The 14,826-nt window shown below is 29.1% G+C and overlaps 1 long non-coding RNA gene across 1 annotated transcript; it reads left to right on the forward strand.

Annotated features, from left to right (window-relative positions):
- The first annotated feature begins 7,114 nt into the window (after nucleotides 1-7,114).
- On the forward strand, nucleotides 7,115-9,893 carry LOC103499212 (uncharacterized). Its single transcript, XR_539738.3, has 3 exons — nucleotides 7,115-7,382; nucleotides 9,308-9,487; nucleotides 9,588-9,893. It is a non-coding gene; the product is annotated as an uncharacterized LOC103499212 (long non-coding RNA).
- The last annotated feature ends 4,933 nt before the right edge of the window (nucleotides 9,894-14,826 follow it).

Below are 14,826 nucleotides of genomic sequence, written 5' to 3' on the forward strand. Positions count from 1 at the left end.
AATACCGCAGAATTACCATAAATTGAAAAATGTGTGCGTCTTTGCTATAAAACTTATTAAATCTGTTTATTTATTTATTTATTTTTGCTAAATTTTCGATGGGGATTCAAATTTTGTCTCCATCCAATTTCCCTAATTTGTTTGGGTGTAAGGAATGTATAAAATTTTTTTATACTTGTAAATCTTTTAGGTTTATTTGCTTTTTTATAAAATCCTTCCTATGTTATTTGTAGGGACAAATATAGTAATTAAATATAAATTATTACTATATATAATAGGAAAACTATTGTAAATGTAACAAACACCAAACTATTTACAGTCCATGTAACAAAATCCACAAAATTAGTCATTTTTTAAATATTCCAAGTTTTTGCCCTTCCATATTTCTTTCTTCCGCGATTCATCTTCCTCCTCTATTTTGTCTTCTCCGTTCTTCCCTGTGATTTCGTCTTTCTTCTTTTCTCTTTTTCTTTTCTATGATTTCTTTCCATCATCTTTCTTATTTTTCAATTCTTTATTTATGTCGTTTAATTTTTCAATCGTTTTTCTTCTTTTCCTCTTCTTTATTTTTTTCGCTTCGATTTCTTTCCGTCTTTCTACTTTTCTTTTTTTTTTACGCGTTTGCACTTGGGTAGCCAAATCTAAACGACTTTATATAAGACTGTGTAAAAAAAATATCAAAATCTAATGTGTATAAGACTGTGTGAAAAAAATAGCAAAATCTAGAAGATTGTGTATAAAGAATCTTGAAAAAAAATCATTTAGATTGGAGTAGCCAAATAAAAACGATTGTGTATAAAAAGTAAACGATTCTGTAAAAAAAATAAAAGATTGTGTATAAAGAATCTTGAAAAAAAAATATGTAGAAATCACAAATTACTAGTCTCAAGCATTACAAAGAAAAGATCAGGAAATGCAATGAATTTAGTCAACTTTTGTAAAGATAGATTACAATCAACGAGAGAATCTAGTTGGGAATCATTATTGAAAAAGGTTTCTAATTTCTGCAATAGTCATAATATGAACCCACATGCCCCAAGGTCCAATTACAAGATTGAGAGGTAAGAAGTTACAACTCGCTATGATCACTCATATGCAAGCATTGGTGAATTTGACAAAGATGGTTGTAGAAGAGTTGTAGTACATTTTTTTCATGTTGTGTGAAGTTGAACTTCAAGATAAATTACCTTTTCATTAGCAAAATCTAATCTCAAATTACTTGGTGGATGCTACAAATAATTTATGTTTTTATTACTTTGTTATTTGTTTACTTAAACCTTGTTTTTCTTTATTAGGAGAAGTACTTAATTCTCCACAAAATCAGCTATTTATTAGGAGAAGGTGGAGAATTGTAACTTATGTAAATTATTTAATTCTCTATAAATAAGTTATTTAAATTTATGTCTTTAGGTTTATGGTATCAAGGCTATATAAAGGCCTCTTTTTCTTCCATTATGGAAAGATTTGATAAGTTAATGAATAAAGTATTTTCTTTAGTTTTGTTGAGAGCAAAGTTTTTCATTTGCAATTTCTTGTATTTTTAGAATTTGCATGCTAGGATCATTCAAGTGGTATTGATCAAGCCTCTTATAAAGTGATTTGAATCACGAGTTTAGAAATGAGTTTTCTTTACTCTTCATCTTGATCATCAAGGTAATACTTTCAAAATTGTTTCCTTGGGTTGATATCTTGTTGTCTAGGGATTATTTAGTAATTAGATCTAAAGGTCTTGTAGACCAACAAGGTTGTTACATTCACTTTCTCAAGGATTTCTTAACAATTCATGACATTGAAGTTCTTAAAATGGATGCTATGTTTTTAGTTCGAGGACGACAAAGTCGAAAATCTGAACCAATCACAAATTTGCATCATTATCACATTTAAGTCTTCTATGTTGTCATTGATATGCAACTTCAAGTGTTGAATAGTTGTTTTACTGAAACAAGTACTTAATTGCTTTTCTATGTAACCTGTTTGAATATGAGTAATTCATTTGCTGCTTTTGATAGACAAAAACTTAGTCGATTTGCTCAATTTTATCCAAGAGACTTTTAAGCTATTGAATAAAAGAGTTGTCCATTTAAAATTTAATAAATTGTTGAGATGATTGTTGGAAACAAATGTCAATTGTTATTGTGTCGTGACAAACCATTATCTTGAAAACAAAATTCAGTTCATCCTCGATGCTAAATCGCATATGTCAGTTGTTTTCCAAAGTTATATCAACCATTCACTTTTAAAACATTGTTTACTAAATGTGTTAAGTATTTCTGATCGATTCAAGAAATAATTTAAGATCGTAAAGATGTTTTAGGAGTTTCCGTACTTTGTTTTCTTGACAATGATGTGTCATATATATTTTCTCTTCCAAGTTACCATTGAGGGATATCATCTTATGATGTATTAGAAGATAACGTATTGCTACAAATATATTTAAGGCTCTATAGTGTCTATTTTAGTCATACAATAATAAATAATATTAAAAAAATTCAGTGACTTATTTTGCATAAATCTCCCCAACCACTAATCTTGCCTTAAGTTTGACAATTCAACCATATGGTCTAAATTTCATCATAAGTTGTGAAATCACACAACAACCATAAATCATCAATAAATATTGCACCTATGTTTTCATGATCTCATCTTCTTATCTAACTAATGTAGGGGCTTTGATCACATTCTAAGTGATCATCACCTCGAACATAAAGTTCTAACTGAATCTCTCCCAAAATAGAAATATATCCATTTAACTCTTATCTGGGCTAACTCCAATTTACTAAAGCATACTGCCTATTTAGTAGAGTTCAACTATGGATCATATCATGATTACTTTTAAGTTTTCATTACAACTTTGTTCAACCTGAAGGCTAAACCAAGGAAACAACTCTGATATCACTTATTAAGGACAATTTGGGGTATAAGCCCTCATACCTTATAAATATCACATATTTTATAGTTTAGACAATGTCTTAAATTTGCATAAAATTCTATGAACTTAGAAAATAACGAATTTGCATATTTTCATACTACTAACAAGTTTTAGTAATATGCAGAATAATGTTGTACGATCAATTAAAAGTAATAGTAATAATTTTCAAGCTTTCAACTTCATGAAAATTAATGACCAAATGTGACACATAACGTAAATCATGCATAAACTTTGTCAAATATAACACATATAAAATATTATTTCTACTTATGCTAAAATGTTAATAGACATGCTAAAGTATATCACAATAGTGTCTCAATATTCACAAATTGATTTCTCATTTAGACATATAAATCTATATGCAACACTATTATATATGAGTATAAATAACTACTTACTATAGATTTCTAACACAAGATATGCTACCTTAGCAAAACGTCCCCACACTTCCAAGTATTTAGGTGAATGAGTATATATCCAAAGCTCAACAATACTTGTTGTTGAGGGAAATAAATTTCATGAACAAATTCATTTTATAAAACTCTCTATTTCAAGGTATTCTTGATCTCTTTGTTTAATTAATTTTCTACTTCTACTTTTATTTCAAAGCCATACATTGCCAACATTTCATTTGAGGTACACACCATGTGTATATGTCAATTACTACGCACGAAATATTATAATATTGAATATCATGCTCAAATGTATCAATGAAATAAAATTACTAATTTCTTAAGCCATATATAAATCTTGAATATCGTTGAACTTAAAATTAAAGAATAGGAAAGAAAACCTATGTAAAATTCATTCTTGACAAGAGAAACTCAACCATTTTAATTCATATTCGTAAAATAATTTAGCAAACCAAAATATCTTAGAAAGAAAATCTCACTGTTATCTTAATCCAAGTTAACAATAATTTGCAATATATATATGAAGCACTGTTTATTTGTTTATTTTACATAACCTGGGTTTAAACATTAGATTTAGAAAAGACCAACAAAGGAATTTCAAGAAAGAAAAAAAGAGATTTCGTAAACAAAATTGCCATCAATGTGCTCACAGGATTACATTGCAAAAACACGAGTGTGCAATTTTACATAAACGATTATGTATCAAAACTTAAGCATTTAACAGATTTTGTATAAACTAGCTAGATTTAAATCGTGTTTGAGGTGGAGACTATTATAATATAGATTTTTCATTACTTTTCTTTTCGTCTACATACATACCGTACATGATATACACATTTTTCTTCCATTGATTTCATTAAATAATATTAATTATGATGTTCATTTAATAAATTTAGTTTCTTCAAACTTGGTTTTTCACTACTCTTTTTTGCCATGCATATATATGGTACATAAAATACACATTTTTCTTCAACTAATTTTATAAAATCTTGTTAATTAGGATGTTCATTTCTTTAATTATATTTTTCATAAGTCATTACATATCATAAAAAAGATTTTAGAAGAAAGTTTAATTACTAATTCTTTATTTTTGTTATTTAATTACTAGTCTTTTTCATTACTTCGTGGCTTTTTCAATAATGAATTTTAAAAAAAAAGTTATAAATTTGTTATTTAAAAAAAAAAACAATTTTTTAAATAAATATATATATATATATATATATATATATATATATATATATATATATATATATATATATATAAGTTTTGCATGATTTTAACCATTACATACTATCATTCTTTTCTACATACATTTGACATATTATCATTGACTCTTTATTTTTTTCTAAATATGATACAAATTTGTTCTTTTTAGGATATATATATTTTTTCTCTTGTACTATCATTCTTTTTAGGGAAACTTTCCTAAATATAACAAACAAGTGAAATATTTACGGTCGGTCTAATAAAGTCCATTAGCCATTTTTTAAATATTTTAGGTTTGCCCTTCCATCTTTTTCTCCTCCTTGCGATTTTTTAATCGTCTTTCCCGATACTAATACTCTTTCTTTTTTAGCTGCGATTTTTTCTATTTTTTTTGTTTTTAGATTTGGGTAACCAAATATATTTATTTCTATCATTTTTTTTTTCATTAACTGTATGCATTGTATTGTCTTTCTTCTTTTCTTTTTTTAGTAATTAAATCTAATGGTGTATAAGAATCTTAAAAAAATTGGTTAGGCATTTAAATTAGGGTAACCAAAACTAAAATGTTGTGTATAAAGAATATTCAAAAAAACCATTTATACCATATTTTGAAAATAAAATCGTTCCAAATCTAAACGATCATATACCAAAATTTGAAAAAAAAATCGTTTAGATTTAGAACCCAAATCTAAATAATTGTGTAGTCAAATCTAAGCGATAGCGTAGCCAAATCTAAACCTATACCAAATTTTGAAAAGAAAAATCGTTTAGATTTGGACGATAATGTAGCCAAATCTAAATGATCGCATACCAAATTTTGAAAAAAAAAATCATTTAAATTTGGAGCCCAAAAACTAAACGATCAAGCCTAGGATGAAAGGTTTGAAGTTCAAGTCAGAAAAGAAATGAAGAAGAATGAAACTACCACGTACCGGGGAAGTTAGAAGTTCAAGGAAAAGGAAAGCCACTAAAAACCTCAAAATAATCGGAAAGCCTAGCCTTCGGACGGATATGAAATATGCGAGAACAGAGGCTCAAAGAATTTGAGAATCCTTTGATGTTAAGCAAATGTGCACCTACACTTTTCTTATGTGAATGAATTGACGAAACGTAGCAAAATCTAAACGATCGTATACAAAAAAATTTTTTTAAAAAATTGTTTAGATTTGGTGAACCCAATTAATTAAACGATCATGTAACAAATTAGTCAAATCTAAACGATCATGTATCAAATCGCGTTACCAAATATATTACGCTGATTGTTGACGGGACATTTTTGGTATTTTACACGTTGATCCTTTACGCTTTTTTCATTTTCGAAATTGTTTTATATAGTATAAATACTTTGTCGCTTTTTTATATTCTTGAAAAGACTCCTTTTTATAACACAAATTTTCTTATTAAAAAATATGTATGAAGCATCTTTTCTTCTTTAAAATTTACGATACAAATTTTGTTTTATGTTAAATTTTTTTATAAAATAGATTTTCAACAAAGAAAAAAAAAGAGTAAATTTGATATTTTATTAAAAAATATTCCTTTAATTTATTTATAAATAAAAGCTAAAAGGAATGAATTTTGATTCAATGAAAATACAAGTATAGTTTCATTTTACCTACTACTGATTACCAATATTTATTTTTATTATGTTTATTTATTTCTGTAACAAATATTGTCAAAAGTTGTTGATTGTCCGATTTTTTTTTTCTTTTTGAAAACTTGAAATAAATTGATAAAATTGTGAATTACCATTTTTCTTAAGTTTAACACAATTGATTTTTCGTATTATGTTTAAGTATTAACCGTTTAACACAATTTTCCTAAATTTTTGCAAAAGAAAATTTTCCTAAGATATTTTTCCAAATTAACTTTTACTAATTTGTTTTTCTTAAGTAATTTTTACTATGTTATTTTTGTAAATGTATTTTTGGTCATTTATTTTTCCTAGCAAGCTATATTCCTAAGTTATTTTTGTAAAGTAGATTTTTCTTAATTTATTTTTCCTAACTAATTTTTCCTACATTATTTTTGCAAATGTATTTTCTGTAATTCATTTTTTCTAACAAGCTAGATTCCTAAGTTATTTTTGCAAAGTAGATTTTTCTAACAAAATTCATTAGATGATTTTTTTAATGGTATAATTAAAATTTGTAAAATATATAATAAACCCTTGGAAGAGTGAGGAATAATGATAGAGAAGAAATAGGAAAAGATTTGTTATAATAATGTTTGAGTCAAACATGGAGTGAGCCCATTAGATTTATAACCTAGGAACGTTATAGACTTGTAATCATTAAAACATTTATGAAATTGTTATAGACTTGTAATCATTAAAACATTTATGAAATTTTTAGAAAACTAAAAAAAATATTGATTAAAACATTGGAATATCACATTGTTCAAGTGTGCTAAATGAATTGATCTAGTAATATTGTTGCACTATAATTTTTGAGAGTTGATTTAGTAATATTAAAAACCATTTATTTAATTTTTCAAATTAAATAACTTATGAATTATTTTATTAAGAAAAAATCCCACGAGGCATTACATTTTGTAGAGGACAGGAAGAGACGAAGACTCGTACAGTTATTACTCATTTGGTCTTTCTTTCTTTCTTTCTTTCTTTCGTTTATTAACAATGTAACTTCATTTCTTCTTTCCTTTCTTCCTTCATCAACCCATTCCCTCTCTCTCTCTCTCTAAAACTCATCCCCTCCCTCTGCTCCCTTTCCGGTCACCTTCCTCGCCGTGATTTCTCGTCGGAGTCCGGTAGATCTTTCCCATTTCGGACTGGTCCTCGCTGCCGTGCAGAAGGATAAGAAATCACCATGGCTGTAAGCTACCATTCCTCCTCTTTTCTCGATTTCACTATTTGACTCTCTGTTTCTTTTTATACTCTGTTTGGCTGCTTGGAAAATCTCCCAGTTAGCGGGAAAATAGAGAATGGGAGTTTTTCAAAGTAATCTTTCCCAACGGAACTATTCCAGCCAGATGTGTTTCTTCTTTTCCTTTACCTTAAACTGATTAGTTAAATTTCAGTATCTGATGAGTGAGGATGAACCGGAACCGAATGGTTTTTGAAGATTAAATCAAGAACTGTTCAAAAACTGAGATTTGAGATAGAACTAGAATGCTTTCTAGATGTAATTTCAGAAATAAAAAATGGTTTTTCTATCATAGTCCTCGTACGGTTCGAATTATTGCTAGTTTTTTAATGCTTTTTTCTTCTGTTCATATGCTGGATTTTGACCTGACTTGTGGTGGGTTTCGCTTTGTGCTTATTTCTTGAATAAGTATTCAATCACGAGCATTTGAATTCAATTTTAGAACTAAATTATTACTACTTTTGGGTCATTCTTCTAGTTCGTCGTTATGAAAAAGGATTCATGCATACTTGTACACATGTGGGGCTTTTCTCGTTTATTATTATTATTTTATTTTTAAACTACTTTTTGGTTATATGACAATCAACTATTCTCTAATCAATCATCTATTTATTTGTTCTTATCCATATCTGCTTTATAGTCATTTTTGGTATTTTCCATTTTGTCTCTAGATATGTGTGATTTTTGTTTAATCCTTTACGAACTCCATTAAAACCAAGTTCAATTCTCATCTTCTTAATGATATAGTTTTCATATTGTCCATGTGAAATCTGACTATTTGTGCAAGACAGCTTAGGAAGATCATTCTTCGTATTCCACAATTGAATCTTCTCTTGTTCAAATACATTAGTCTTATATTATGATTGAACTTCTTCTATTAGCTGTTTTGACATTTGGGTTCAAATTTCTATGGTGTAAATTCTCGAAAGGAAAGGAACAACTATTAGGATTGTCAATATGTTATTTCATCTCAAGATCATTCATAGGCATCAATTGGAAATGGATTGTTTTGGGTACCCTTCAAGCTATTTTTGTGGTTGAAGCTGTCGTCCTCTGGGGATCCGTTGGTAATAAGTAATTGGATTATAATGATTCCTCTAAAACACTGTCTTGAAGATTTTAGATTTGTGGGGCATCTGTCGAGTCAGTTGTAGTTAATGACATTTGTTAACTTAAACCAATTTTACCAAATATGTCATCTGTTTTCAGCCGCGCAACAACGTCAGAAAGTGATCAACCTCTCAATAGATTAACCTCTCTCAACAAATTCTTTTCAACTACTCTCAACCATTAACAAATAAAACAGAGTAACAAACTTCTCTGGTGTAATTATAAAACGGGTTTGAAATTCTACTCATCGAAGTGTTCTTAAATTTTATTTTGATGTGGCTATTCGAAGTGGATGTGGACTTCAAGAAAGCTGAACCACTATAAAACTTGCTGTATTATTCTTTCATGCTTTGAACTTTACTTAGAAAGTTTAGTACTTGAAGTCCTTTGAGGTCTTCTTCCGAAACGATGAACTAAGAAACTTAGTAATAACAATAATAAATTATTTAGAGGCAGCTTGGGCAATCGCAAGTTCTTATTTTCATATTCTCTACTTTGAATACAAGGCCTTAAAAACAATTTTTCAAACACTTAAATGATGTCGTTTCAAGCAGGTCCTGAGTCCTAAGTATAGAGTTTGCTGTTGGAATCTTCAAAAAGGGTTAGCAATTCTTAAATCACTGATTGACTCTAAAATTTAACCAGATGAAGGCAAATTTGATGCTATGTCATCTAACAACAATACATATATCTGATACCCCCAATGAATCTATAGCTTTACTAATTGCTAATTGACATGGAAATGAAATGGTTGCAAATGAAAGGATAACGAAGCTGCAGTTCCAAAATTTGGTGAATGGGATGACAGGGATGCAAAAGCACCGGAGAACTACACGGCTATTTTCAACAAGGTGCGGGAAGAGAGACAAGATCAAGCAGTGAGAGGGACGCCAACACGGCCGATTGACAGCACAAACAACCAAAATCATGAACTGAATCAAAAGGTAATGAAGAGCTTTCCTCCATTTCTTCCATTTATAAAATTATTGAGATTCTGATATCCTTTGTCTTACATTATTGCCTGCCGCCTTCAAAACTTTTCAGAAATGCTGTTGTTTTCCATGGCCAAGAAAATGATATTGTTCTACATCTTCATAAGCTCAGTTTTACGTGGACGTGTGAATATATATATTATTTGAAGGAGAGGATCCGTTTGGCTGCAGCAAATAACCTTCTGTGCCATCTAATGTAAGTGTTCGTTTGTAGACAAATAAAGTTGTGGGAAAAAGACAGAAACTGGGGTGTTTTGGGTTATATTATTTTTTATTATTACTTGAAATTTTTGCTTCTGCTTGTGTTGTATTCTTCACTCTAATAATTGTATTGTGAGGTTGACCTATTTGATTACTATTCAACGACCACATTAGTTTATGATCATACGATCATAGAAACCAACCAAACCGAACTAAACCTGAAATCCCGTTTTTATTAAAGTGGTGATTTCGTTAAAGAAAACTAATCTTTTTTTTATTCAATTACGTTTTGGATTTGGAAACCGAAACCCAGGCTGTTTATGTTCCATACATATATTTATTATATGATATAAAAGTCAGACCATTTGTTGTATATATGATCTATTAGGGGCATCCATGGTTCTGTTTGGTTCGGTTTGAAGCTGAAACCGCACCAAACCGCAAAATGCAAAAAAACCTTATCTGAAATCGAACCGAACTGCTCATCTTTATCAAACCAAATCGAAATCGAACCACATTCGGTTTTGGTTTTAAATCATCCCATATCGTAGACGTATGTGCCTACAACTTCCTATACGATCGTTTAGCTAGCTTTCTATGCGATCGTTCAACCTCTTACACGATTGTTTAGCTTTCTATACAATCGTTTAACATCTTACACAATCGTTTAGCTTTCTATACAACATTTTCAACATCTTACACCTACCATCATTTTCGCTTTCTTCGATGTGCAAAGCACATTAAAAAATGTCTACTTTGATTGCCTTGACCATCAAATAGACAAACATCAAGAATGCTTGAATATCAAGGAAACTAGTCAAAACATGTTATAAAAAACTCTTTCTTGATGATATTTACCATCAAGAAAAGAGGCTTTGATGTTTTTTGCCCATAAAAAAGCTAAAAAACTCATCAAGAAAAAAAAAACATGTCACAAAAAATCTTTTGTTGATGGTATTAGCCATCAAGAAAGGGTTACTACGACCCTCTCATATATGTGACATGTAATCAACATGAAATAAGTTAAAAAAACTAACCAAAACATCAAAATATGCAAAATGCATTATATACAACTACAAACAAACTTCAAATCGTAGCATTGGTGAGCCCAAGCAAAGATAATTCCATCTCTTGCTTGAAAAAGAGGCTGCATTAAGAAAAATGATAAAATGTATGTTAACCCAAAAAAAGTACTGTGCATCACATTAAGAATCAAAAGGAACATAAATCATCTCTTGGTTCATTGTTTGGATCATGTGCTAATTTATTAGCAGAAACAATATATTAAAGGCATACCACCTTTATCCTTAAAATCTCATGTAATCAAATTGTTTGGGTTATAATCGACAGAAGTAATTAAATAAACACACCCACAATTCAATTCTTACTTCTCATCAAAGAAATTACTTTCTAAATTTCTAATCAACACGAATGAAAATACCATCATTGCAAAAGGCAATTTGACCGTTTAATTCATTGTTCAAAAACTACAATTTGTTTGAGGTCATAATCAAAACTAAACAAGTAGGCCCCTAACCCCTTAGCCTACCTTATATCAATTAGGAATTTAGAATAATAAAGGAACTACCACCATCACTAGATGGAACAACTTAAATCTTTACTACACAAAACCTATGGTAAATGGGAATACCAGCAAACCAACCCAATTCTTACACTACAAATAAAATAAAAAAAAAAAACATAATCGTCAAGCGGTAAAAGTTGTGAAATGATTTCGACCGTGTTGTGTCCAACAAATGATGACGAAAATCTATAGGGAAGACGATGACATGCGTATGTTTGGAATCAAATGTCTGAAAATTGAATGATTGTAGGCTTATTTGATGGGTTATGCTGGGAATTACAGATGTCTTAGCTTGTTTGTGATGCGAGATTTGAAATTTTGAAATTTTTATGTGAATTATTGGGTTTAGCTAATCCATTTAGTTTTTTTTTTTTGAATTGTACATCCTAAATTTATCATGTATCAAATTTTTTTAATTGTTTTTTTTCATATTTTGTACCTCTAATTCAATTTCTTGACTTTATTGAATTTCATGACAATAATGTAATAATGAGAAATTTTAATATTCAATAATAATAATTTCAATTACAGTCATATTAACATGAAAGATCTAATTAGGAATATTACAAACCATTCACAAAATATAATGAGTCATTTAATCAAATGAAATTTTTGAAAGGTTAAAAGCAAGATTAAAAAAAGTCTAATAGGTTTCAAAATAAGTCTAACCAAAAGGATAATGCAAAAACAAAAGTCAAGTAGAGTTAGATTTAGTCATAGTTATGGTTGCTTTCTTATGATCTGCATGCAATTAATTTTAAATCAATTTTATCAAAAGAATTTAAATAAAAAGAAGTTTTTTTAATCACTTTTTTCTTAAGTCAATCAAAATAAATCCCAAGTCTTCTAGTTAAATTGATGATCAACGAAAAACATGAAAGATGTTATTAAACTAAAAATAAACCAGTATATATGATATATATTTACAATTTCTACTATTTCAGAACCTCTTGTCCTAAAAAACTAACGGATGCCAGTTGGGGTCAATTCATGTCGGAAATTTCTACTATATTTCTAATATATTAATATTTGATTTATACTTCATCAATCTTTCACCAAAGAAAAATATAACAAAATAAACAAAATCTCCTCAAACGAAGGAAATATTAATTTTAAACAAAGAAGAAAAAAGAGATAATTAAAAAAGATGATTTAATTATTATTATTAAAAAAACTCCCAATTAAAAGAAAATAGAAGAATCAAAAGGACCATTGAAGAAAAAAAAGATAATTAAAAAAGATATTTCTAGATGGACCATTGATCAATCAAGAGATTGAAGTGAAAAATATTTTTCTTGACGTTTTTGGACCATCAATAAAACCACAACCCAAAAATCTACATTTTGACCTTTTTTTCGTATTTGTTCAACAAAATATAGAAACTTTTCTTAACTTACATGAATGTTAAGATAAATATTGTATAAAAAAAATATTGCATTGATATTTTTCTTAATTGTCTTTTGTTTTGGATGTCAAAAAATCAAAATTTATATTTGTCAAGAAGGACCAAATTTGTAGTGGTACTTGTTAAATGTATTGTTCATAGTTAAATTAGCCACCAATTCCACTTAATTAATGTGTGCTAAGTGTCAATCTAAGATGCAAAATTAATTTGCATAAAAATTGGCTATATATACACGATGTTAATTAGATTAAATACCTCTTGGTTGCTGAAATTTTTCTCGAAAAATCTATCTTTTCAAAGCTTTCTCTCAAACTCATAATTCTCTCAAATTGATTACGGATTAGTTTACACCGACGGATTCTAAGTTTGAAAGTAGAGAAGATCTCATTGGTGGTCCTTGCTAAGTTCGTGATTGCTAGAAATCATCAATAATTTAAGAGAAATTTGAGGTACAAAGGTAAGAACACAAAAAACTCTATTTTTATTAGGGGTGTAATTGGGTCGGGTTTTCTTCAAAACCGACCTGACCCGAAATGTACGGTTAATTCTGAAACAGAACCGACCCGACCCACATTGGGGTCGATTTTTTTTTTTCTTTTCTTCTTCCTCTTCCTCCTCCTCCTCCTTATTGATGAAGCATAAAATAAAATAAATATGGGTATAATTTACATGAATGAAAAAGTTATTTAGAAACCACTTCAATAAAAATAAATATGGGTCCAACATTATACACCAAAATAAAGAGAAGGAAACCAAAAGCATAGCTCCTTGAAACAATTAGAAACATAACTTTGTCCTAAACAAAGTTTATGGGCAAAATGCTTATTGAAGTCCACTTATTGATGAAGCATCTTTATCTCTTTTAGAAGAAGAAAAATAGAAACACCCATTAAAGTGAAGGAAGATCGAAATTAAATATATAAATTCTCACAGTTCACACTAAAAATGAAAATGAAAACCATGAGAATAAATAATCAAAGAAGAAAATTATATAACCTAAAGCTTCAAAGGCAACGATAATGGTGACAACACAAGCTTGTCCATCTCCCAAATGATAATCAAAAGCTAAATAAAGTATAGTTGTTCTTTAATTTGTACCTAGGAGAGAAAAACATATATCTGCACTTGGATAAAAAGTAAAAACTGCACATAAAGTATATTACTAAAGTATATTACTTAAAAATGGAAGACAGAAAACAAAGGAAAATAAACTAAGAATCTTCTGAGGACACACATAGCGGGATTAAAGAGTTGATAGTAGAGAAGCTACTGGCCCTTCAAGTCCTTTTGCAAACAACGGAGTTTACAATTGTGAAGGTATGAATTAATGAACATCTTCATGAAACCACCTTGTTCGTATAACCCAAAGTGCTTCCATCACTGAGCTTAAAGACTCTAAAAAAACAAGATTCGATATTTAACAAGTTAAAATTTTTTAAAAAATGTAAATAAAGATTTGAGAGTAGGGATTTAAACCATAGAGTCATTATTCAAATTCTCAAATACAGCTTCCATCTCCTTTCCTATGTTTATGAATTCTAGATCAAAATGACAAACAGTTAGCTTATATGGGATAATTGAAAATTTTAAATGCGTACTTCAAAAAGAATATTACCTTCATCAATTTCTTCAGCCGCGTCAATTTCTTCAGTCATGTCATCCAAAGGTTTAGACTGAATCCAATTCTGAGCACAAATGAGTGCCTCTGCAGTTTGAGGAGTTAAAGAACTTCGAAAAGAATCTAACACCCGTCCTCCAGTGCTAAAGGCGGACTCAGAAGTCACAGTTGATATAGGAATACTATAGATGTCCCTAGCTACTTGGCTAATAATCTTAAATCGGGAGGAATTCACCTTCCACCAAGTTAGCAAATCTAAATATTCATCGCCCATACAATCTATACGAGCCTCATCTAGATAATGAGTCACCTCTGTTTTAGCATTATCTAGACATGTTTTGTTACTTTGTTTAAATCTATCATGAACAGTAGCATGTGTCTTATAAGATCCACTAGATGAGATAGAAGGTATTTCACTTTGACTTTGAAAGCCAAATCCTTCGATAGGTGTACATGATTGTGTTTGTGAATATTTTTCTTTT

The sequence above is a fragment of the Cucumis melo genome, chromosome 4 (genome assembly GCF_025177605.1).
Source record: "Cucumis melo cultivar AY chromosome 4, USDA_Cmelo_AY_1.0, whole genome shotgun sequence".
Taxonomy (NCBI): domain Eukaryota; kingdom Viridiplantae; phylum Streptophyta; class Magnoliopsida; order Cucurbitales; family Cucurbitaceae; genus Cucumis; species Cucumis melo.